This window comes from Anthonomus grandis, chromosome 11 (assembly GCF_022605725.1).
Source record: "Anthonomus grandis grandis chromosome 11, icAntGran1.3, whole genome shotgun sequence".
In the NCBI taxonomy this organism is placed as follows: Eukaryota; Metazoa; Arthropoda; class Insecta; order Coleoptera; family Curculionidae; genus Anthonomus; species Anthonomus grandis.
This window is the reverse complement of record NC_065556.1, coordinates 7,578,736-7,605,992: the sequence shown is the minus strand read 5'-3', so window position 1 is coordinate 7,605,992 and position 27,257 is coordinate 7,578,736. Positions and strand designations below refer to the sequence as shown.

At 30.2% G+C, this 27,257-nt stretch overlaps 1 protein-coding gene across 1 annotated transcript in view; it reads right to left on the bottom strand.

Annotated features, from left to right (window-relative positions):
* Positions 1–27,257, bottom strand: part of LOC126742000 (probable G-protein coupled receptor Mth-like 1) — a 160,058-nt gene that overhangs the window by 87,788 nt on the left and 45,013 nt on the right. The gene's annotated exons all lie outside the window — the stretch shown is intronic.

Sequence of the window (27,257 nt, the reverse complement as noted above, 5' to 3'; positions counted from 1 at the left end):
AATAAGTTTAAAGCTATGATTAAAATTACGAAATTATTCACTTTTCTTTATGCTATTTTAGGATCAACTACAACTTAATAGAACAATATTTTTTGCTTGATCTTTTTGATAGGAATACTTCATAAGATGAAGTTAATACTAGTTCTACCTCAGAATAAAATATCATTCTATATTGATTGTATGTTTTTCTAATTTTTAAGTGTATATTTCAATAATTATTAGCCTAAATATCAATTCTGGTGATTCATTTTTATTTTTTCAAGAAGTTCTTTTTGAAGGTAAATAAGTTAAAAGATTAGGTTCTGATGAATTTTTGTGAAAAGCTAAGTCACTCAGTTTTTGAAAAAAGTACTTGCGGAAAAAATTGAATGTCCACATTGAAAGAGTAAGTAAATACAACTATCACTAACATCACATTAAAATGGATAAAGTTGGAAAAACAAACCTTTCTTTCCGATAAGCTTCTAAAAAGAAAAAACATGTTTAACTGAAACATCAAATGCCGCGTAGTTAATGTTTCTAGCAATCGAATATTCACTCAATACCGAATGATGCAATGTTTTCGTTAATAAAATTAAAACATTTGGAACGAGTTGGCGAGGTTACAGCATGTTGGAGCAACCTGAAACCCTCAGCGGTTTTTACTGCAATAAACACTTTTAAACAATCAAGAAACATTAAAAATCTTTTTTAATAAAAATATTATCAATGTGCAAGTTGTACTAAGCAAAAACAGTGCAAGTTGTACTAAGGCTAGAAAAGCCAAAAAAGTTGGTCATTTTAATCTGATAATACTCCATAGAAGTCCTAGTTATCAAACATATTTCGTAATTGACAGAATTATTAAATCTCACTTAGAAAGATCAAATAGACTAAAAGAACCACAACGAAAAACTCTAAATATAACCAGAAACTTTGCAATAACAGCGTTAAGACAAATTACTAAGGAATCAATCTCATTAATATTTACTGACGATTATTAATCATGTTCCTAGTATGTAAAAGACACAAAAACTAAATTTTAGAGGAAACTGAACCTGAATAATTACTTTGGCCCGAGGGGATAACGATACTGATGAAAGTAACACTAATTGTTAATAACAAAGAAGAAGATGATAATAATAATGATGATGATGATGAACAGTAGTACTCCAAGTAAAACACCTATCTATTTTTTTAACATTCATATAAATCAGGCTTCGGAAAATATATAGGTACTTATATTTATTTAAGATTGTATCACACCTGTAGCATATCCTTCCCTACTGTAGATGCTTTATTTTTCCTCTTAAGCCGGAGGTTCTACGTCTCAGCCGGATCCCTTAGTGAGGATCCGTGGCAGCAGATTCGATTGCCAAACAATAATTCATGTTCTGTTGAGAGATTGGTTAAGCGAAAGAAAAATAGAAAAACCTCTCTATCCTTAAATGAACTTTAAAATTATTATATCACTTTACAATTGTAACTTATTTTCGTTAAACTTAAAAAAAGTCTATATCCTTTTTTAATAAGTTAGCGTGCGATCGGTTGCTAACCAAGTTTAGAACATAGCATATGCATATTGCTAGTGACCAAATCCAGAAGGCAATATATGTCGGTACCTATTTATATACAGGGTGTCAATTTGAAAACTCTTAATGCAAATATCTCTGAAACTAAAAAAAAGAAAGAAAAAAGATAAATTTGGAAAAGCGCAATTTGGTACGAATGCTATAGAGGTAGGGAGCACTACAACCACCATATTTTAATTATAGGATGAGACACCTCTTAAGCCCGATACATCCCAATCCCAACATTTTTAATGGCACCACCCCTTTTGTGATACCTTAAATTTAAGGTCTTTTGGAGTAGTATTTACCTGCATAAGAATTTTTACTACATTTTATACAGGGCCAAAGAAAGTTAGTAGTTAAATAAAATAAACTTTGTTTTATAAAGTGCTATTTTATTTAATTAGGTGCTCAAAATACGTTCCATTTTGGGCCAAACAAAAATACTAATATTTTTTAAACTTCATTCTGAAAGCCTTCCCTTAAAATAGATGCACACTTTGTAATAAATCCGTTGCCAAAGATAATCAAGTGCTCTACGCTGAACTACGCTTTTTCTTGTTTGCTACAGATCAATATCCAATTCAAGGTCAAGTGATCAGATTGTACATCATAGTCAAAAACAACAATGTAAAAAAAAAAAAGTAAAAAGCGTCACAATAATTTATTAAATCTGATAAAAAAAAAGTTTGTTTACTAAGTTGGAATGCAGGTTTTAAGTCGTGTTAGAAAGTAGATGTTTGGAACTAGTTTTAACAAATATTTCACATTGTATATCGTGTTGTGACTTCTTACCGACTCACCCAAATACGTCACACAATGGTTTACAGTATGGCTGAAAGATTTGAAATTAATTTGTATTTAGGGTTCTCAAAATCGTTGTACTTTAAGGACTGTTGCATTATTTATTGAAAGAAATCTTGGAAAAAATGTAAGTCATACTTACGTGAGGCATCTAATTCTTAATAAATAAAACACACTACTTGTACTCACTTCTTGAGTAGTTAAGAAACCATAGGCAATATGTGGTGTGCCATTTTTTTTGAATAGTGTCGTTGCTTTAAAAATTTCTTAAGCCCTGATGATGGCTAGGCAGCAATTTTTAATTAATTATATACGCTAAATACAAGTGCTGTATTTTATTTATTAAGCAAACAAAGCGTACAACTGTAGTAGTAAGTACTTGATGCACAAGTATAAGTATTAGGACATTTTGCTATGAGTCCTACATTGTCTCTAAGGCAAGCTTCAGCGATAATAGCAATTTATCATGAATTTATACGTTATGTTAGGTACTTAAGCTAGGTCATTTGCATCCATACAAAGGTAAATTCTTCAGGAATTGCGTGAAGATGACTCTGACCAAAGAATAGAATTTTGCGAAGGAATGACAGAAAAATTACGTATTACTCCTGAGTTACTAAAAAATATTTGTTTAAGCCGCGAATGCACGTTTTTTTTTAAAAATAACTCTGTAAATAAACACAATTGTAGAAACTGGAGTGATGAAAATCCGCATGTTTTCAGAGAAAGACACACACAGTATCCAGAAAAAATCAATTTCTGGGCGGAAATATTGGGTGATACTATTGTGGGTCTATTTATTAATGGTAGCTTCAAATGTTGGAAACCACGATTCAACCTAAAATTGTTGAAGAAATACAAAATAAGTTGGATATTTATGAACCTAATCGAAGACTTATTACATTTTTAACAAGATAGAGTTAATGATGGAGACGCCCCGCAATGTTCTTCCTGTGACGCAATTTTTACATAATGCGTTTCCAGATGACTGGATTGGGAGAAGAGGTCCAATGGAATGGTCGGCAAAATCACCAAATCTAACACCCCTCGACTTTTTACTCGGGATCACTTAAAAACTTTTGTATTTAAAAGGCAATCAGCTTCATTCGATGATCTTCGGCAACAGATTATTAAAGAATGTGCATCTGTTCCAAGAGCAGTTTTTCAAAATTTGAGTTTAAAAACCCTGTATAAAATTTAGGAAAAATTCTTATGCAGGTGAATACTATTCCAAAAGACCTTTAATTTAAGGTATCACAAAAGGGGTGGTGCCATTTGTTACCAATTTTTTGGGTTGGGGTGCTTCGGGCCCAGGGGATGACTTACCCTATAACGAAAATATGGTGGTTATAGTTCTCCTTACCTGTATAACATTTGTACTAAATTGCGCTTTTATAAATATTTTAGTTTCAGAGATATTTACATTAAAAGTTTTCAAATTGACAGCCTTGATACCCAAGGCCAGTTGTAAAATTTATAACCTTTATAAATCCATTAATATATTAGATTTAGTTGCTGGCAACTAATTAATTATCGGTAGGTTTACTCACATTTTTACTTCCCTTCCATCAAAATCAATCTAACTTCACGGTTTGAAAGTTAATATCTTGTCAATAGGAACTACATAATAATATGCTACAATAGTGTCGAGGAACTGACATATTAAACTGCCTTATAAGTGTCTTAAATGTGTTGACATTTTGCTAGTATTGAATATTTGTGGATATTGGATTTGACATTTCTTTCCTCACTAGTACTTAAGTATTTTTTTTAAAAGATAATTTCACAGCAATATATCCTGGTGGAGCTAGAGATTATCCACATTGACTGGCTTCTTGCCAATGGTTTTTTGATCACAACGAATCTGCTTTTGTTAAAATATTCTTTTCGGATAAGCATGTTCTACGGCAAAAAAAACTACAGCTATTCACAAAAAAAGTTGATTATGATATACCTTAACATCTCTCTAAATCTCTCTTTATAAAGATAGTGAAAAACTTTTTAATACCGAATATTTCCAACTCTAGCATTTATGTAAGCTTGGAGACTCCTACCCATCCTATCTATGAGATTGCAGATATGCTATTGAGGAATATTGTGCCACCATTGCCACTTTTCCCGAGCAGCATGAAGAAGCTCTTGTATAGTCCTAGGTGGGTTTTTGCGTGTTGCCACTGCCCTGCAAAGTATGTCCCAAGCATGTTCTATGGATATCTTTATCTAAACATATTCATATCTAGCGATAGTGTGAACCAGTTCAAACGATTGATGCCTTCCGATTCCAGATACTCACTTATAGCTCTGGCGTGGAAAGGCGTTATCATCCATAAAAACGAAAACCACACCAACAGTTTCTCGCCACAGTCTGACTGAGATTCTAGACCCTTTATCTAGAATCTCCCTCAGGTTTATGTTATCAGTTGCCTTGAATATATAAATTAATTCTGTGCGGCCATTATACCACAACAGATTATACCACCAGCCCAGACCATAGCATTTTCTCGTGCAAAGGATGGTCTGGGGTGTGCATGAACAAGCTAAGCAGCTCTTCTTGCCTTCCTCCATGCCCCTATCCGATGATTAAAACTAGCCAATTAGTAGGTGTGTAATCTATTTTTGCCGATAAAAAATACTTTCGGAAATTAAGGATGATTTTTAAATATGTATATGTATTAATATATATATATTTTTTTTAAATACATAATTAAATGGGTATGCCAGCACTGTTTTGTTTTTTCTGCCTCGCTCTTATCCCCCACCCCCTTCATTTTTTTGCTGGAGTTACTATTGTTGTTTTCTTGTTGTTTTTTATTAAAAAAGTATTTCCATATATTATTATAGAATTTTCTTCTTAAATATTTTTAACATACTATTTTTTTTCTTAACACTTTTTGTACGAAGCGTGTGTTTTAATTACATATTTGAAAACCAAATCGTGGATCTGATGTCCAATTTGTCATTTCGGTTGGCTACATTAATATAATTACATTTTTTATGCTTTGTAAGTTGACACATGTGGCAAATAAACTATTTTGAATTTGAATTTACATGTTTAGTTTATAGAAACATGCCATCATGAAACTTTATAAGACATCTTCCATTAATTAATGAGCCTAAACCATTTAAATCCTTCTTGCAATCAAAAACTGAACATCACGCATCTCGATATCCAAGAAACCTGCTATCGGCTTCTTTTATCAAGCCATTACACAACGTATTCGGTGCATTAAATAGAATCAATTACCTTATAATATAGTAACGATTGCATCAAAGGATATCCATATATGTATATCAGCTATAAGTAGAAGCGATGAGCACGAGTCAGCAGAGTCTGCAGGTCAACGGCATTTAACTTTATTATAATCCCGCTGATTCGAAAATCGACTTTGCTAATAATATGAATGCTGCGATGACGCTCACTTAATTTTAGCGATTGTTGGCTATAAATAGTTATGTTAATTAAATGTACAGGGTATTTCTCATTAGTGCAAAGTGGACGCATAAATACGTTTAAATGTTAAATCTAAAAGTTACAATAGGAGTTAAACTTAGTAAAAGGGTTTTAAAATAAATTGATAGAAATCGATTGTTTCTAAACTGAACTCGTTATTTCGTTACATGTCCGATTGATTATCTTTTTTGGAAATACTTAATATACTAAAAAAAATCACTTTAGATGTATTCTCTATATGATAAAAAAGTTCCAAAAATTTTTTACTATATTTACGAAATACATACATATATATTTTCCCACATACTTTTTAATATTTTGATAAAGGCATTAGGTAAGAGGTAGGAGAATATTTATTATCTTCCTTGTTTCGGAATGAGCCTTAATATTCTAAATTGTGATTTATTTTTTATTATTGGCACTTACCAGGACAAAAATTACTTTAATTATAATAAAATAAATATTTTGCTATATCAGTATTCAAATTAATCTAGTAGTAAAAAAATTGAATTATTAAACTATCGACTAGTAAGATAACTAAAAAATAGTCGCTATATGAATATATTGTCCCACATTTTACTCTTTAAACGTGTATATGTTATTTCCTCAGCAAATATAAATATTAAAGAAGTTTAATTTGTCCATAGTTATTAAACATATAGTTTATATCTCCTTTAATGAATAGTTGCTAACTACGAATACAATATTTTTTGCCAATTTTAATGAAAGTAGCAAAAAACTTTTAGTAGCAACACAAAATCATTTGATGGTAAATTCTTATGAGTTTTATTCTATAAATATTTTTTCGCAGATCTGCAACGATATTTTAAAATCGTTCAAAGTAATCGTTTTTTAGAAGCTGCAGACTTAAGTGAGGTAAAAAAAAATTAATGGTTCGCTCGAACCCTAAGAAAAAAAATATTTTTTCTTGAGGTTCGTTTTCATTCTAAATGCACCTCAGTCCAAACACGTTTTTTGTACTTGTTTTTTTTTTATTATTATGTCGTAGGTGCAATCGATAAAGTGAGAAGTTGCTCACCAATTTTTTTAATTATTTCTATTCCCTTCACCTCCTACACCCGAAAATAGTCTCTCTTTGTCTCTCTCTATATTTTTAGTGATCTGCTGCAGGTCCAAGAGTTACAGTCACCGTGAGTCAGTTGAAGCAGTCAAAGTTGGTCAAAGAAGTGAGTTGGAATCGGCAAGGTTGCTCAGGATTTTTTTCTATTATCTCTATTGTCTACTAGATCTAATACTAAAATATGGGTCTCTCTTTCTCTACACGTTTGATAATATATTACAGGTTAACACAAATTGAGTTTAGGCGGTTGTCGTATGTTGATGTAAAAGGCCATGTTACTTAACTCTGGCTGTTAGACTATAGACATTTTTGTTACTAGTTTGTAGGAGAGAGAGAGAGAGAAATGTATTACGAAGAAATTTAAGTGTAAATAAAAAGTCAAATAAGAAGTTAAAAAAAATCTTGCATAGAGACAGCAAAGCTCATCTTTATAGATTGTAGGAAGAAGAAGCCGCGTAGCAGTTCTTTTGCCTTTAAGTCCTATATGAATAAATACCTCTAACAGTGTTTATAAATACCCAAGGTAAAAGCTAGGAGAAAGTAAGTAGATTACATCAAGAAGATATTTACTGTACATTGCGATATTAAGTTTGAAAATATAAACTATGCGTAAGTATGAAATATTTATAGCGACTTATTTTCTTAATATTTATATAAATAATTGAGACCTTTTCTTTTAAATTCACACTGTTGCGTTAAAACTGTTGGATCATATTGCTCTGCTTATTTCAATAGCCGTTCTTTTTTTGACAGCTCAGACAACACGTGGAGGTCGTGGTTATTTATTATGCACGATGTACGTTTTCCAGGACTCGTTCCCGTGATGCAGTGAGAGGGCACATAAAAGACCAATTTCCTGATTTTGAAAGTTTAAGAGGCAGAAGGTAGACAATATAGTATATAATTTACAGTCATTAATGTCTGTATTACTAATTTTGTAATTTTTGTGCAAAATGCGCAAGATTTTAATGAATTGATAATATAACCTAGCGAGGGTTTTCTTTTTCTATCTTTATTGTTGATTACTCCATTTCTTTTATTTCCTGGGGAAATTGCTTGTAAGTAGGATAAACCTGAACTTCACAAGTTTAATTTAACAATTTCTTTATTGTTTTTTATTATCATATTTATTCCTTTACTCTTTAAATACTTCAACGTTCTTTTATTAATCCATAGATTAATTCAAACAAAATATATATTACTTCGTTAATCTATGGTCTAAATTACTCTTAATTTTTGTTCTGCATAGTTCAGTTAATTTTTATCTAATTTTTAACGAAGCGGACATAAAACGGTAAAAGATATGTCTCAAACAAAGGGTTCATGAACTTTGCCTGCAATCTTTAACATAAATAAAATTTTATAACAATATTTCAAAGTACTCTTCTCTACATAAAATGAAAATGAGATATCATTATTATCATTTATTAAATTCACCTTACTATTAAGGTATGAGGTGTAAAAATATTATTTGGTAATGTACATATATTTAGTGTAAATAAATGTTTTCAAAGTTTAGGCATTTATTTTAGCTGCTTGTAAAACTCGTCAAAAGGTGTTGATATACCGAAAAATCACATATATAGAAGTTGCATAATAAAAGTGATAGTTAGCAAATATTAAAAATAAAAAAAAATAAGAATGTTAATACGCAAATGTTTTTTATATTTTCGGCCAATGCCGTGTAAATTCTTACCGTTTTTTTGTTTACTACTCTTAGGGTTTATCAAAATTTGTTTTATTGCATGGTTTTCAGTACTTTAGTTTGATCAGTTATCTCAGTGTTTAAGTAGTGCGTATTTCATTTGTCTGATTATTTTCTGTGGAAAAATGACCCATGTTCACGATAACAATGAACTAGAGGACATAATACTTAGAATAAAAATATACAAAAAGGCCTCGCTAAAAGAGCTGCTCAGGTGCCATAGCAACTCAAGTTAAAGTTTCTCATAATAAAGTGTGAAGGACAATATGACAAAAACAGTATTATCCTTATCAATATTAACGGGTACAAGAGCTACAACCTAGGAAAGTATAGTATTTTCCTAGTAGCTTTTAAAACAGTTAGGCCGAAATAAAACACTTTATAGCTTTTAATTTATGAATTATTAATTTTGTAATTTTGCTGCAGAATGCCTAAGACTTTAATAAATTGATAATATAGTGTAAGCGTAAACGAAGTTAAAAAATTTTCATAGAGACTATAGACAGCGAAGATCATCTGTAAAATCTCCAAGATTTTAAGGAGAAGAAGTTGAGTAGCACTTTTGTTGCGATTAAGTCCTATATAAATCAATTGTAACATTGTCTATAAATACCCAAGGTAAAAGCTAGGAGAAAGTAAGAAGAAATTTAGTATACATTAAAATATTGTCTGAAAACATAAACTATGCAGGTTTTGAATTATGAAATATTGTAGTTTATATTTTTTTAGTTTTACATACCTTATATTTGCATACGCTTCATAAACATTTCATTTTTTTGATTATACATGGTGTTTTCAACGTTGAGTACGTTTTCGAGGACTTGTTTTTGAAAGTTTATGAAGCAAGAGGTAGACAATATGGCATACAATTTATAGTATTTAATGTCCAAGATTTGGATAAATTAATAATATAACCTAGCGAGATCTTTTTCTTTTTTTTTATCCTAATTGCTGATTAATGCATTCCTTTTATTTCCTGGGAAAATTGCTTGAAAGTAGGACAAACCTGAACTCTAGAAGTTCCATACCGAGAATGGCTGATTGCTAGAAAGGTGCAGTTCTTATTATTGATCGAATTTTAAGTAATTTCATGTAGGAATAATGATTTTAAGATCAGTTCGTTCCACTTTTACTACCCATTGATTTTACCTAATTTTTAATTGTTTTTCTTAATTATTTTTTCTAATTCTTATTTTTTTAATTTATTTTCTTAATTTCTTTAATCTTTAATATTTTAATATTAACGTTGCATTACATTATTTTATTAATCTATAGTTAAAATTACTTTATTTTTGTTTAATATATTTCAGTGCAATTTTCTGCGGGCATAAAATGATGAAGGCTATGCCTCACATAAAAGGTTCATGAAGTGTTCCTGAAAACTTTAATATAAGCAACATTTTATAACAAAATTTCCTAAAAAAAAGTACTAAAATCTACAAAGTAAAAAATTAAATATCAATATTATCATTTCCTAAATTCACTTTAATATTAATTGATAACTAATTGCTTATTTATTAATTACAGTATGAGGTATAAAAATATTATTTGGTAATGTACTCATATTAGTGGCGCCCTTATTAAATAATTAAAAGCAAGAGTATATATTTTGTGATAGCCCGTCCTACTAACCGAGCCTCCGAACTATCCCAAGACACCAATAATTCTGAGCTATAGTCTACAATCTCTTGGCTAAAATTAGACCTAACATAAAATATACGGAAAATTAACTTTTTGGTAACCAACAATTAAAAAAAATCTTAAGAACAATAAAATTGTAGTGCCAAAGTTTTATTTAGTTTATTTATAAGTGAAGTATTTAAAATACCTTAAGAGCTATTAAAATAATACCTTGTTGACAAGCCACAAGTTTCTTAGCACCTTTCTGGCAAAGAGTTATTACGCAACAAGCAAAACAAGCACTTAGATGCACAAATTATAAATACCATGTATCATTGCCGGTAGTACAACGATCCAACGCGAAAGATGATTTATTCCATCTTCTTGTGCCTCACTTAACCTCGGCTATGTCATATCGTTGTGTCTATTTATGTTTCCGGAAACATAACAGGATAATTTGAGTGTAATGCCTGTGAGGGTGGATGATGTATAGCTCTGTTATAAATATATGTGGTTAAATTATTATTAGAGGTAGGAGTTTCCTGGGCAGTTTTATTCAAGAATAACAGATATTTAAATAAAACCTAATATGAGTTATTTAGTAAATAGTATGCTTACGTTATCTTCCATTTATAAATTTAGTTTAATAAAAGTAAAATTTAAAGATTTAAAAGACTTCTTTAATAAAGAAGGACGTGGTATGTTAGATGTATATAGAAAACGAAACAGAATTTTTCTAAAAATTTTATTACTCTGGTAATTTTTTTCTAATTTTTTTTCTATTTGAATTCTAATTTTTTTCATTAAAGACAGGTAAAATAAATGCTTATTCCTGTGCAAGTAAGATTCCAAGTAACAGCAAACAGTAAGTTTTTTAAATGCAACATCTTGTATATTAATCAATATTTATATAAAAAGATAAATGTCCTTTATTTAAATGTATTGTGGTCTTACATAGTATATATATTAATCACGTTTTCTAATTTTCTAAATATAAGAAATTAATCGTCATTATTAACAAATTTCAAAAACCATCTAAAACATATTTAAATAATTAAGCTCTGTGCAGCAACTGTTATAAATTGCACAAAAAAAAATTAAACACATTACTGTTTGTTTTTATTAGAATAAGGCATTCTAAACATAATAATATAAAAAAAAATTTAAATAAAGTAAAAGAAATATAGCAAGAACATGTCATAGGTTTAATAAATATGCAGTTATTGTATATACACTTTTTTCTTTAGATTTCTTCGGGCAAGCTTACAGGCTAATGACATAGTCCTACGATGCTCTATCAAGGAGCCATTTTTTCTCTCGTTTACAGAACGCACTACTCTAATTACTGCACACATTGAGGTTTATAATGTAAAAGCTGTTAATGTCATTTAACTAATAATAATAATAACAATAATATTAATAATAATAATTAAATTAAGATTGAAGGAAGGGACAATTAGCAGGACAATGCCGATCAAGAGACAACAGAAAGTGAAGAAAACTTTGACCCACCACACCAAGCACCATTATCAGACGTGACAATAAATCAAGAAACTCGAAATGACCAGAACAATGAACATAATGATAAAGTGCATGCTAAACTTAGAACAGAGTTTAGAAGGGCAATTGCAGAGAACAGCTTCATATAATAATCGACTGTGCGGCTACCGCTGTTATTAAAACTTTGAGATTAAAAATTATAAGGAACCAGCAAAGTATTATACGTAATGAAAAAACGATACCGCCATGGGAAAGGAGACTACTAAAACAAATTGAAGATATTATCAAAGACATTGGCCCGCTAAAGAAATACATCGGAGGTATCAGAACCAGAAAAAAATACAAGAAAGAGTAGGAGAAATAAGGCGTCAGACTCAACAACACAGCAACATACACAGCAGGACCCTAAAAACTGTACTCCTGAACAATGTCTAGACACCCTTAAACCGAAATTATCTATTTTTTCGGGTCCCTTAAACAGGTGTCCAGAAATAAAAGGAAACAAGATAATTTATGCAAAGCAAAATAATAGGCAAAGGGTCCTGTTTACTTCACAATCTTTATTTTAAAAATCCCGACGCGTTTCGGTTGTTAAACCATTGTCAAGGGAAAAATTATATTATCACAAAATGTCCATAAAAAGGTTAAAAACAACGGCACACACATAACATCAGGCATTTGACAATAAGAGAAACATTTTCGCAGCATATATATTGACTACCGAAAAGCTTTTGATGCAGTTCCACATAAATCGTTTATTAATGTATGTACATACTTTTTTTTTTTATTGATTTATTGACCTTTTGCTGAGCACATTTAGTCACGAAAAGCCTCTATAATTTTTCAGTATTTAAACTAAATCGGACATCACAAACGACCATGCCAAGTCTGGAACCCAGGGCCACACGACTGCTAGGCAGGTATATACCCACCGCGCTGCATGTACATACTTAAATTGTACAAAATAGATAAACACATAATTTCCTTTGGTTCTTCACTTTGTTTCTGCCTTGCCATGAACCCACTCTCTAGCCAACTCAATTCAACTGGTTACGGATTTGGCCTTAAAAAGGATAATAGAGAACTAACAAGAGTAAACCATTTACTTGATATGGATGACTTAAAAATTCTTGCAGCAACACGAAATCAACTAGATCAGATGCTTTAAATACTGGAAAAAATCTCTGATGATATAGGAATGACCTTTAGACTGGGTAAGTATCGAACTGTAAACATTATTAATGCAAGCATCATCCGCGCAGTGCCGTAGAATGAACTTCGCTACCTCGACATATAGGAGGAAGAGGAATGGCCGACATAAAAAAGCAGCTGACTCAGCAAATTAGTAACTTGCGATCCTTTTTCTTAAGAAAGGCTAAAACATCAGAAAATCGTCTTGCCGTATGTAAAGTAGACGACTTAACACCACTTAACTACAGAAGCTGGAGCTACCCATACACCATAGCACCCAGCAAAAAAAATGCAATCTTGGATGGAAAAAGTACTACATGGAAGGCATGTTCACCAGGTTCAAGAAGAGTATGTCGACATGCCGTATCGAACTACTGGTTGATTACGGCCAATTGGTTTTGTTTGGGAAACGCAAGCATTTAGATAAAGGAATATAGTAAATTAAATTAAAGGGATATTCATACTATTGTATTTAAGTTAAAATTTTCTAAAAGTTTATTGGTAAAGCGCTTTCAGCTTCTAGCAGGACATTTTCAGTGCTAACATTTGAAAAGAAAATACATTTTTTATTTATAAGATGTTTAGACTAAAATTAGGATATTGTTTTGCATAAAATAACATAGTGCTATGATTCGAACCTTTAGTGTGATAGTCATATCACAAAACAGTTTTTAAAAACTGTTGCCTTATAAATGATTTTCTAGCCATAATCCAGCGACCCACTGACATAAAAAGGGAATCTTTTAGACATAAACGTAAGTAGAATATTAAATTCCCCTTCTCGTCTTATTTAGCTTAATGATAAAAGGTAGTTTTTTTTTAAGTGCAGACATCTCAGAAAATATTTCCTGACAAGGTGGTGAACAGTTTTGGTATCCATATTGTAAAAAGGGTAGCCTAAGTTTGTGAGAGAAAGATGAGGTAACAAAAAATAGGTGATATCAATGAAACAGTAATTGTAATTTGAGCATGGCTCTAATATTTAAATAAAAAAACTAAAATTTCTCTTAATTTAAAATAAGAAAACAAATTCTGCTTCTTGCTGATTAATGGTCGCCCTAGAAAATATATTTTAAGAACATTTCGGAGAGACGGAGTTGAGCCATTGGTAAATGGCACTATCGTGCGGGCCCAATAAATTAAATCATAAATAAAAGAGGCATTATATAAACTGTAATGTAATCTTTCACATAGATTTAATCCCTGTTAGTAGGTACTGGTTACTTTAAACTTTGTTAAGGGCAGTTAAATTATCATTAATTTTTAGATCGCCTTTGATTCTCTTATTTAGCTGATTTTATTGCGACTTTATCTACTGATTTTAAAAAGTAAAGGTTATATGATTTTATACAAAAATAAGATTTATGTTTAGTGAGGATAAAACTCAATAAACAGATTTCATTGCAGTTACGCACAGACAAAATAATATTAATATTATTATGAATCTCTTTCCTTCACCACATTAAATTCGACCGTTTTAATATGCATCACTAGTTTAATCTTTTATAATAACTTAATTAAACCAACAACTTTATTCGTGTCACGTTTAATTCCAGATAAGTCACTCATATAACGTAATGGCAGGATGTCAAGCTTTAAGGCACATTACACTAAAAAAATTTAATGCACAGCTCAAAATGTAAGTCATGCCCTGAAATGCCAGAACCAGCTAATAAGCCAGACATAATATATTCTTTCCTCTCTCTTTTCAATTTGGAAATTATACATTTAGTCTTGCCAGATGGTGGTATAGTATCTGATGTCTAAATTTGCAGTGTGACGGCAGAGTTAAGCTTCTTTAGAGACCTAATGGGATTAATACGATTATGTTTCTCATTTTATACATTAAGTTAGAATGATTTAGATGCTCATATATCCTAATAAAATAAGTTATAAGCGAATTTCGAATGGAAATGTCGAAATGGAATTATCAAGTTAACTTGATAATTGCATAAATACTAAAATAAAATTAATTAACAAAAGCAAAAGCCAAAAGCAACGTAAATGACCATGTTTATATTCATTTTTCATGGCATCAAATCATTTAGATATTAGATATTCTTTAGCGAATAGGCTTATGTTTCTATCAGTGCCAGTCATAATTCTTACATGGAACGCTTTTAATAAGCGAAGGTAATTACAATATAAAAAAATCACTGTGCCAGCGAATAGTCGAAGACTATGATAAAGGAAATATTTGTGATAAATGAGACCCTCATTTATCACAAATATTTCCTTTACCGACTCTCTACTACTGTATAATCCGATCATAAAATTAAGTAGGTGAAAATAGTAATAATCATTGCAGCAAAATAATCTCTCCTTCACTAAGCTTTAGCTTTCGGAGTTGGATTGGCAAATAAGATGCAATGGAATCGCCCGCATCGTCTCAATTAGCGCTGCTAGATATTTCCTCTAGGGCTATTTGAGAATTAAAGTAAAACTTTAAGAATGCACTATTCACTGAATTTAAAATAATGCAAATTTTCGAGAATTAGAGAATACAATTTTATTTATGTAGAGGTATTACCAGACAAATTTACTACATATTTTACATTCTCCGTAAGATTGGATAACAAAGAATATGTCGCAATGATCTGTCACACTATAGGGCCATTTTTTATATACTAAAGTAAGGCGACTTGAAGGTAAGGTGGTGATGTACCAAGCTTGTAAAAAAACTTTTTTAATTTTCATAAAAAGGGGACCAAAGAGAACTAATGGAAATATATTTAAAAATATTCGAAAATATATCTTAAAATTGCAGAGAAAGTACATTAAAAATACAATTATTTTAAAGTAATAATCCGTTAAAAAGTCTTTTAAGAAAGTAATATAAAAAAAGTACAAAAATCTTATAAGAAAAGATAATTTACGCGGAGAAACACCCCTAGATCTTTAATAAGATAATACTATCCTCAGGTATATATTATCAACAGTGTAATTACATATAAATAATTTTTTTTTAATTCGCAAAATTATATAACATTGTATTTATCGATACACAAGGACAAGTTACTTGACGTAGACAAAAAAAAACATTTATTTAATTTTAAATTGTCATACGCATTTTGTCTTACAATATATTTTGATATCATCGGAACAGCTTTTATTTTAGGAGTTTAGGAGAAAATTACAAAAAATTGTTTAACTAAAAACACAGATAATAAATATTTTAGAATAGGAATTGTATTTGACAGATCGGACGCTCGGAAAAGTTACTGTAAAACCACAGGACTCCTTAATTATGACAAAATTATTTGATTGACCTTATCAAATGAAGAACATGGTATCCGGTCTCCAAGGTATTAACAGATTTAAAACTGTATTGACTTTTTCATGGGCCTGACGTATTTTTTTTACTGGTGTAATTTTGGTAGTAATAACTACTTTAAATATTATTTAAAAAAATAAATGTATAGATATAATAATATTTTTTTTTATTAAGAGGTTTGTACTATACCCCAATATAATATATCAACTATGTATGGCTATTAAATCAGAAATTATTTGATATAAAACAAATTAAGTTAATACAAAGACACACTATTTTGTAAATATTCTTTTTCAATAAAATATTTTTAGAAACCTGGGCTATGAAAACTAAAGAATAATGTTTAATCATTTATTTTTGTCCATTCAAACTATTTAGAGCGGCTTCTGTCGTAATATTCAGCTAAATGACTCTGAGTTATGGTAATTACTGACAGGCCACACGTTTCTTCTGGATTTTACCCATCATATTTAATAAATGGAAGCTCATTTGTAACAAGCTGCTGAAACGACGATAATTTGATGGACTTTTAGTATTCATATGTTATTTATAATTTTTTATTTTAGAATCTCTTTATTACGTAATTGAAACAGGTCTTAGAGATAATTAAATAAAATAAACACTTTTAACAATGATTTTAAAGAGAAAAATTTTAAAATGAATAAGTAAACTTTGGTAATATTCGGTAGTAGAGAATGCGTCACTAACTATTATTGAGCTTAATAATTAAGAGAAATGCTGCTATAATTTTGGAATAAGGAATTTGTGGTTGGAAAAAATTATGGAAACTGTTATATTCTGGATTCTTACATCATACCAAGATGTATTATTCATCTTAATTTAGACGAAATATTGTGAATTTGTTTAGGATCGAAGGGACAAAGTCGTTTATTGCAAACTATTTAAATGAAAATGCGGTAACGAAAATAATACAAAAATATGAAAATCGTGATAAGATGCTCCTAAAGCTGGGTGTATTTGTAAAACTACTATTATAAAAATTGATTTTAATAATATCAAAATTTGATCTCAGAAACGCGAAGACGCAACAACTCAAGAATAACCAAGTAGTTTTTAAGGGTAGACAATGGTACAGTGAAAACATTTTGTCGAACTTGCATTGTCTTATTTATTTAATGTAACACGACGTTTCGGTTGATAAGTATCTCCAACCGTTATCAAGTGTAAACTGGTATCAGTTTACATTTGATAACGGTTGGAGATAACATTAAATAAATAAGACAATGCAAGTTCGATAAGATGTTTTCAATAACCAAGCAGTTAAATATATAAACTATAGCGGCAAATAACTAAAGCATTCAGAAAGTTATGAGCTTTAAATAACTTGAAGTCAATATTACGAGTAGCAAAAATCGCCAGTAGAAACCACAAACTAACAGCATTTTAATGATATTTGGATATTTCTGTGACGAGTAAGAACAAGAAGAACAAGACGTAAAGCGTAGAGCCTGCAATAATAATATATTCTATCAAACCCGATCAGAAATGACCGCAACTGAAAATCTTCTAGGAATATAGTAGTAGATATAGTAGTAATATTATAGGTTATACAGTTGGTGCCTGAGAAAGCATTTAAGAGTATGCGTCGTCTAAATTATCAAAACATCAAACAGAACAACTGAGGATGGAAAAACCACGTTAACCGAATGGATCATAAGATACTTGTAAATATGGCAAATGTTATTAAAAAACGCAACACTTTAAGACTTCTTAAGACACTTCCAAAATGATGATAAGAATCTTGGAAATCGCTATCCCAAAGTCGCATTAGAGACTGATTTTTTTATGGAAAATTAAAATATTGACCTTGGTATAGCTGTAACGAGTAAAATCGTAATAAATAAATTCTAGAGTTTGCTAGAGGGATCTATAAACAGGAAATATATAGGCGCCGGAAAAGGAGGGAATATAAGGTTTGCAGATGTTCTTTTTTTGTGTGAGAAAACTATCCTAATATAAGTATAGAGTAAAGTGAATTGAGTTTAATACGAGATTAAATTTAATTCTATTAGATTTAAAGAAGATGTGCAATTGAGATGAATATTTTAGCAGCACAATAATCCATAATATAATATGTCCAAAATAATAAAAAATTTAAACCCTGTTGATCATCTTTGGGATATATTAGCCTCAAATGAATTCCGATATAAATAATCGATTAATGAAAAATATAGAAAACAGCTACTGTTTAATATTATTAAATTACAGTAGTCGCAAATTCCTTCAGAAACTAAAAAGCTGTTGACTTGTTACCTAGGAAGTACGAAGCGGTAATCAAATATATATTTTTTTAAATCAATAGATATATAGGGTGTCAGAAAAAAAGAGATCAATATGCCAAAATAATGCGAGTATCGTTACGCCATTTTTTTAATTTGGCGCTCGGTATTTAATATACAGGGCGTCAAAATGAAAAATATAAAATCGTTTTTTTGAAGTAAGTCTAGTGTTTCAGCAGATATTAAATTAAAATTTGGTGTGAGGGGTTTTTTTGAACGGGAAATTGAAATCCGTTCATGGATTCGCTATACCTTGCAGAGGACGCCAAAACTAAAAATAACAAAACTTTTTATACTCCTGTATAATAAAGATATGGTTTTGATGTTTGGTAGGTTTTAAATATTATTGTAAACAGTAAATACATGTCAATTCTCGACTAGGAAAATGTGACTTCAATACTAGATTAGCCGCTAGACGCTATGCCCAGACATTCTTAAGCCGATTTCATCCCAAAAGAAAATATTTTTTAAATTTGATTAACCGCCTAAGGAACAACTGGGCTGAAGAGAATCCTAGGGCCATAGTTGAGACACATCAACAAGTAAATTTAAAAGTCCACCTGTGGGCAAGTTTGTGGTTAACTTTCTTTTAGAAGCTGACATTTTTCCAGGTAATTTGACTGGTGATTCTACAAGATTTATTGCTGTTGTTTCTACAAGAAATACTGCCTGATTAGCTTAATGATTTGCCTTTAAATTTAAGACAAAATTTTTAGCTTAAACTCGACGGTGCTCCGGCTCATTTTGCTATAAATATTAGCAACTATTTACATCAAGTATTTTCCAATCGATGGATTGGTTGGGGTCGAGATGCTCCTGTTCCATGCCACTCCGTTCGCCCGACCCTACACCTTTAGATTTTTCAGTCTGGGTATGTATGAAAGACTGTGTATATAGCTCCGATTTTAAAAGAGGATCATTTATCGGAAAGAAATATGCAGCTGGAGAGCATTTCAAGTTGAACCCAAATATTTTTCAAAGCCTTAGATTTTCTTCAATATAGAGGGCTCATATGTGTATACAAATGAATGGAGGTCATGTAGAATAAATAATTTAGGGTCATTCTATGATTTTTATTATAATAAGTAATTAACATTAATTTAGAAAAAATAATTATAATTATTAAATTAACATATCCAATAAACGGATTATCAGGCCGACATTTATTAAGAATACTTTTTTTACAAGAAAAGATTGGAAAATTAGAATTTTGTACTAGAACTTTACTATACAGAGGCACAAAAAAATTTTGGTATTTTTAACATATGCCGCAGGTGGCGCCCTCTACAAGGTATAGCAAATCCGTGAACGGATTTCAATTTCTTGTTCCAAAAAACTCCCTCACACCAAGTATTAATTTAATATCTTATGAAATACTTGACTTACTTCAAAAAACACTTTTATATTTCTTATTTTGACGCCCTGTATATTGAATACCGGGCGCCCAATTAAAAAATGGCATTGCGAAAGTCGCATTATTTTGGTCCCCCCTTTATGTGGCCGGCGAATTGGCCTCCCTTTTTCAAACACCCTGTATATCTAACTAATATTTTAATTGAGTATGTATACGGCGCAACAAGTAGAAAAAACCAGTGTACTCGTCGTTTAAAAGGTTTTATACTTTTTTTCACCACCGTACATTGTTGAAAATTTAAAAAATCTTCTACATACAAGGGTTATTGTAAAACTAACATTCCATAGCAAACATTAATAATTCTTTTAAGTTTTTAGTGAATTTCGGAGAAAGCTGCTGTAGGCGTTGGCAATAAACAATAACGGAAAAGCGATACCTACAGACCTACCCACTCAAAATCTATCATGATAACATAAATTTAAATCTCGCCAACATGCGAAAATTAACTACTAGTTATTTTTTCTTTTAAAGAATATTTTCTGAAAATAATAATAACAAACATTTCAGTAAAATATGTTGTAATTTTTTGCTTATTCAACAAATTAACTAAAATAGTACGAAAAAAATTAACCGTCTGTAATAGGATTTAATTGTTTTTTAATGTAGTCAACTTTTGCAGCTTTATTATACTAAAAATAATAAAAACTATTTTTAAATCTTAAAAATATCTCACAGGCCACTAGGGCTAAACTTCGGACTAATATTTTTGACAATTTTCGGTTTTATCCATACATTTTGAAATCTTATTTTATTGCCTTTAAATGGTAAATTATATTTTTCGGTAGCCATAGCCATAGCTGTTCAGCTTAGAAATTTTCATAAAGATTTCGAAACAGAAGGCGCAACTAGCATGTTATTTTAAATCGAAATTAACTGCCTAGTTTTATAGAAGATTGCTGTTGGCGCTACCAGCAGTGCCGGCCATTTGGATCATTGAACTTATATTTTTATCATCGATTATTTTTTCTAAAAAACTAAAACTTTTTTAAACAATAAAACCAATAATTTCCTAAGCGTAAGATGATTTAGATTGGAATTTTTTCAGTGTACAGTGTACATCTCAAATTCGAAGGTGACCAGTGAGATCCTAAAAACCGTAAAAGATACTGGTTAACTTAAATTATGGCAAAATTGCATAAATTGGTGCTTATTAAAATAGAGTTTAAAAAATTAATAATATTTATGGAAAAAATAAAAAAATATTTTGTTTTGTTTTTTTATGTTCTTATTTCATTATTATTTTTTATTTGACATTAACTTAATTTGAGATATTGAAGTCGCTGCAGTCATTTTACCACATAATGTTTAATGAAGAAAATGCTTATATTTTAAAAATAGAAACAAAGTAATAATAAATTTAAATAAATTTATTGTGTTTTAGTAAATCTATTTATTGCGTATATTGTGAGATTTTTGAAAAAATATCTAATAATTACTGGGTGTGCAGATGGCTATGTATTATTGTTTAGTAGCGTAATGTTTCTACAGGGTTTTTTTTAACTATTCCAGCTTAGATTTTTATTTAAATGAGACTAACATATACAGTGCTTTCATTTCAAAATAAACTATCTTTAATCACTTAAAAGATACAACATTAAAATGTCTATTTAACAGTGAAAAAGTTAAATCGGTTGACGTGCCAGCGAATAGTAAGCAAAAATATGTGATAATAAAAGACATTTTAGGAACCTAAACTTTGGTATGTCAAATGGTTGCCTTATAGTGTCACACAGTATTTTTTAAGCTGTTGAATGAATATTTTAATGCTGCTTACAATGATGTATCTCACGATGGGAGTTACTATTTAACATGTCAAAGTGAGGTTAGCTGGAGATAAGAAAATGATTGACAGAATTTTGTCAAATATAAAATTAAACGTTCCTCTGTATATCTAGATTGACTTGTTTTTTTTAAGAAGTTCTTAAGGGTGGTTAGTCTGGAAAAGAAAGCACTACGTAAATTAAAAAAAATAGTCCATTTTTCTCAAAGAGACCTCTTGATAATAAAAATTCAGAGATTAAAGGGACACAAAGTCAATGGTCTCAAAAGATGTTTATTTTTTAAAAAATGATTACACGTGTTTCGCCCTAAGGCATCGTCAGATCGGTAAAGCTATTGGATTAACACCACAAACGTTCAAGTTAAAACAAAAATAAATACATACAAAATAAAAATAATGTTGACGTTCACATTAATTCCGGTGTCAAAACTAAACTACGTAAATGTTTTATCAATTAAAACATTTAAATCCCATTATCAAAAATATTAAGAGGGCTTCTAAAAAGTTTTACTTTATGTATCTAAATACTTTAATAATTAAAATTTTTATGTTTAATATTAACGTATACATGTATGTAATAAGTGGCATCTAGGTGAATAAAAAACAAAGCTAATACTAGTGTATGTTTCTTAATATTTATTTACTTATACACTTGTTTGTTAACAATATGAATAAGGCCTCACCTGTTAGTTAGCAGGCTTCAAACGTTTTTCTAGAAATGCAACTTAAAATATATATTTTATAGTAGGTATACACTCCAGTGTATTGTTATGATTTAGGCTCATAAAATCATCAAACCAAAAAATATTTAAAACAACCACATCCAATCTATAAAGTAGGTTTTGTAGCGTCATTTGTTGCTTAGTTTATATTTCACGGGGTGGTAATAATTTTTTCGGAAACTAACATTTAACTATAATTTGGACTTGCTGAGTAAATATCTTGGTTTGGCATTCCTGAAGTCAGTATCAACAACAGCATCAAAGTTCACACACATATGTCTGTATCTGTCTGCTATTAATCCGGATACTTTAATCATTATACGAATTTTCTAAAAATAGCAAATATAGAAATACACAAGTTTTATCCATGATTTCCCCAAAAAATTAGGGTTGTTGAAATACTTTTTTTCTCTAGCAAGACTTACAACGATCAAATGATATGAAAATTTTAGTTAGTAAATAGGCCAAAACGTCGACAATATTAAAATTTAAAACCTGAGTTTGATTTGACCTCATATACAAATAATTGAACAAGATGCATACAAATTTTTTTTTGGTTACAAAAAACTACACATTTGTAAATTAAAATTAAGGAAATTGCCAGATCAATTAGATAAACACCAACATAAACAAAACAAGCCAAACCTAAGGCTATAAGACCTTGTTAGTATTTGTGATATGACGAATGTATCTACGACAAGATTGAAGGAAGCAAACACGTACGCTGTAAAATATTAAAAGCATAAAAAATATTAAAAAACGTTACATCAGATCTATCTGAAATTTGGCACACAGAATCTCACATATGTTCTGCTCACATTTTGTTTTTCGATATGTTAAATTTAATAAACCGAAATAAATTATTACCAGCCGTAGAAACTAAAACCATTTCGCCGTCCTGATCAAGATGGAAGACAGTCTGAACAGCTGCCGGGGGAGCTCAATAATAACGAACCACAAAAGATTAATTGTAATGGATCACCAAACGAAATAAAAGGTGTGAGCGGAGTTGAATAATAAATATTTTAAACAATTTTCAACTCATTCTGATATGAGTTTTTTTATATTTTTCTAGTTCGAAAGTTCGAAAAGTCACCAATGACTAGAGTCACTGAGACTTGGTCACTGAGGGAGTCACCTTGACTCCCTCTTAAAACAATTTTTTTTCTTTAAATCTAATTAACATATTAGTATGCAGATTTAAGTCGACCCAAAAATTCTTATTCCTTTACATGAAAGTGTCCCCAAGAGACTTCAAATCCTTAATGGTTCAAGCCGATCTTTCTACAAGTAAATACCTATATCGTTATAACATTATATCAAGGGAGGACCGTCATCATAAACGTAGAACAGAGGATCATACAAATAAACCTAAATAAAAACATATAAAGAAATCTATAATAATTATAAAGTACTTAATTTCCATCAAAATGCTTTTTATTAGACAGGTACGTAAGAGTTTATAAAAGGTAATATTAATTATGATTTAAAGCATAACCTATTATTAATAAATAATAATCACGTAAATATTTTTTGACGACGTCACTGTTAAAGATTCCTTGTCTTGATGCAATCAACAATTCGATCGTGCGGCGTTGCGATGTTGCCTGCGATTGATGCCTTTTTCTCTAATAGACGTTATCTGCATTCATTATTTCAACTTTAAATATGACTTTTTTATAGAGTATCTTATCATATTTTATTAAAGAGAAACAGCAGTATTGTTTTGTGCCTCTCAAAAGAAGTGACAAATTTTTATGATAAAATGAAGTGTTTTTTTTTGTGCATCAAAGATGTTGAAAGCAAATAAACATAGTTCCACTGCAATGCTAATTCAAGCCTTTCAATGTTAAGCAAAAGCAAAAGCTGTAGCTTGTAAGCAAAAGAACGCAGATAAATATCATGTTTTAAGGCCCATTTTAAAAAGCAAAAAGTAACGAATTTATTTTAAATATAATATATTCTAAAACATATTACAAATTATCAAACCAAATTTTCTCTATGACACAAATAACATTAAAAAAAAACTATATGACACTGAGCGAATATAAGCCAGGCACCTTTTTTTGCATGTATGTTGGGTAACACCAATTACGACAGAAGTATTCGCAGGCAGATTTTTAGAAAAGGCTTATTGTATCATATTCTTATTTCTTGCGTTTTTAGGTTTACTTTTTCTCAACGATCATAAAACCGTTTATAATTTTTTGTCGATGGTAATATTAATGTGAATCTTATATCGCTGATAATTTAAATAAATTATAAATATATGTCAGCTACTTTACACATGGGATTAAAAAGTAAATACCTTATATTGATAGAGCATCGTATATTTCCTATAGAAACCATATTTTCTAAAAACTAGAACTGTCTAACATAGGTCGATAATACATAAGCCACTTTGAAAATTCAAAATTGCAAAAGGCTAAATAAGATCTGGCGTCTTCTAATGTATGTAGTCTAGACTTCCGACATGTTCTTTGATGCTGCCTGTCGTACGGTCGTTTTGTAAAATGCCTATTGGCCTTTCACGCCTTCAAGAATTAAGTTTCATCTTGTGTTGCCAGGCATCCTTAAAACATCTTTGTCTGAGTAAATAATAAATATTGGTTTATTTAGATCATGCAATGCATTACATAATTGGCTTATCTAAGCTTTATAAGTTCATACAACGGTCGAGTGAGGCTAATTCTGTTATAAGTAAAATAAAAATATTTGTCAATATTTATTATGGGTTAAAAATAAATATAGCCAATCGGTAATTACGGGAGAACACCTGGAGAATATAGCTACAGGAGAATTCTTCCATGTCCTTTTTAAAGCTAGACAATAAATTGTAAATTTTTAGTTAGTAGGTTCCAAATTTTGTTTTAATAACTAATTAAGTAGGATCTAAAGATAATTTGTTACAATTTCGTGTAGCAAAAACTACATAATTAAACTTTATACGGTCTTACAAGCACAAGGCTGGTCTAAAAGGTAATGGCAACTTAGCAATATCAATAGTAGCTTTATATCAATATATAAAGCTACTCAATCTAGTTACCTATTTTTTGACATGTATTTACCATATATTTAACCAGTGCGGATGCGCAGTTGTTGTTTGACAGTTGTTTAAGCGAGATGTAAGTACTTAGAACATTGAAAGGCCTTTCAATGTTCTAAGTGTAAGTATTTCCGTGAAAGTTGAGAAAACCAAGTAATGAGGTAATATTAAACATTTGTTGCGCCATCATCCACTGAAATTTTGGGCAGCAGTTTGGGTAGCCCGAAAACTACAAACACTGATGATAACATCTCTAAATTTTATCAAATAGAGCTAAATGATCAAATTAAAGTAAAAAAGAATGAATATATCTGGATATAGTGTTTATCACATTATACTAAGTAAATTTTTTAGACATGAAATAAATGAGTATATTTATTCTTAATTGAAAACGCAGCGTATGTCGGTTGCCAGCTACCAATTTTTTTTATCCGGGCCATTTTAAAGGCATAAAACTTATAAATCGATTAATATATTTATCCTTGACACCCACAAACATTTTTGTTAAAATCCTTAGAAGTTTTAGATGTTTTAGTTACTAGCAATCAATCGAATGCTAGCTGTACACATTGCATATATTTTTAGTCAACTTTCATCAAAACCAATCGGGTTTCATAGTTTTGAAGTAGTTTTTGATTGTCACACATCTTTTTAACATCTGTCACAATATCTTTTTAATAGGAACGATATTTGAGACATACATACACAAATGCATAATAGTATGTAGGATCGTGCTGTTACTAACTAGCATAGTAAAGGGCGTTATTGGGGTGTTTAAATGTTTTGGCATTTTGCTGCATTTTTTGATATTTGAGTTTCGCACTTTTTAATATAATAGTGCGTAAAGTAATTTGGTATTTTTGATTTTTTGAATATTTCCTGCGGTAGTAGAAACGTTTTGTGTTACATCTATTTAAAAACACCTTTACTATTTTGGCTGTAAAAATTATGGTTACTGTTTTTTGAGACGGTAATCATAAACCATGATAAGACCATACTATGTATCATTATTGGACAAGCTGAAGGCTTAAATTGTGGAAAAAAAATCTATTTTATGACAATGCTTAACGCAGTGCTATACTTCAGTGATGAAAATCGACAAATTATATGTTGAACTGGGGGATCACTCTTCTTACTCACGAAATCTAGCCCCAACCTTCTTCTCTTCATTCCCAAATCAAAAAATTGTACTCGAATGGTAAATATTTTCGTCAAGGGACATGATCACGAAAGATAATTATCGATACCATCGAGTTCTATCTCAATAGAGTTCAAGAATAGTGAGTAGACTTGACAGACAAGGAGACTATGTAGAGAAAGAAAATTTTATGGTGTTTACCGGTAATATTAATTTGTTAATATATAAAGAAATATACATTCTTATATCTGCTCTATTTATTAATCATATTACAGAGAAAGGCAAACAGTAATAATTAAGAAAATTCGAATAACAGTATAAGACTGTTCAACGTAAATTCCATCCGTATTTTTCAACAGATTATTTTACTTTCGCTTTCACAAGGCAGTATGCCAAGGAACTTTTACTGAAAAATAAAGTAATTTTAAAATCTATATACGTGTATATTTATAAATTACCTTATAAACTCTATTATACTGAAGCTCCATTATAGAATTCAAAAATTATGAATTAGAAGACACCACTTAAAGTCGTGTTTTATAGTAACAAAACACTCACTTTTTAACCACATGGAACTGCAACTCTTGGAATTTGAAACTAATAGAATAGTTTTCTAGAAAGATAATTTTCACATTGGTGATCTGGTTACAAGTTGTAAATATATTAAAACAGAGAAATCGA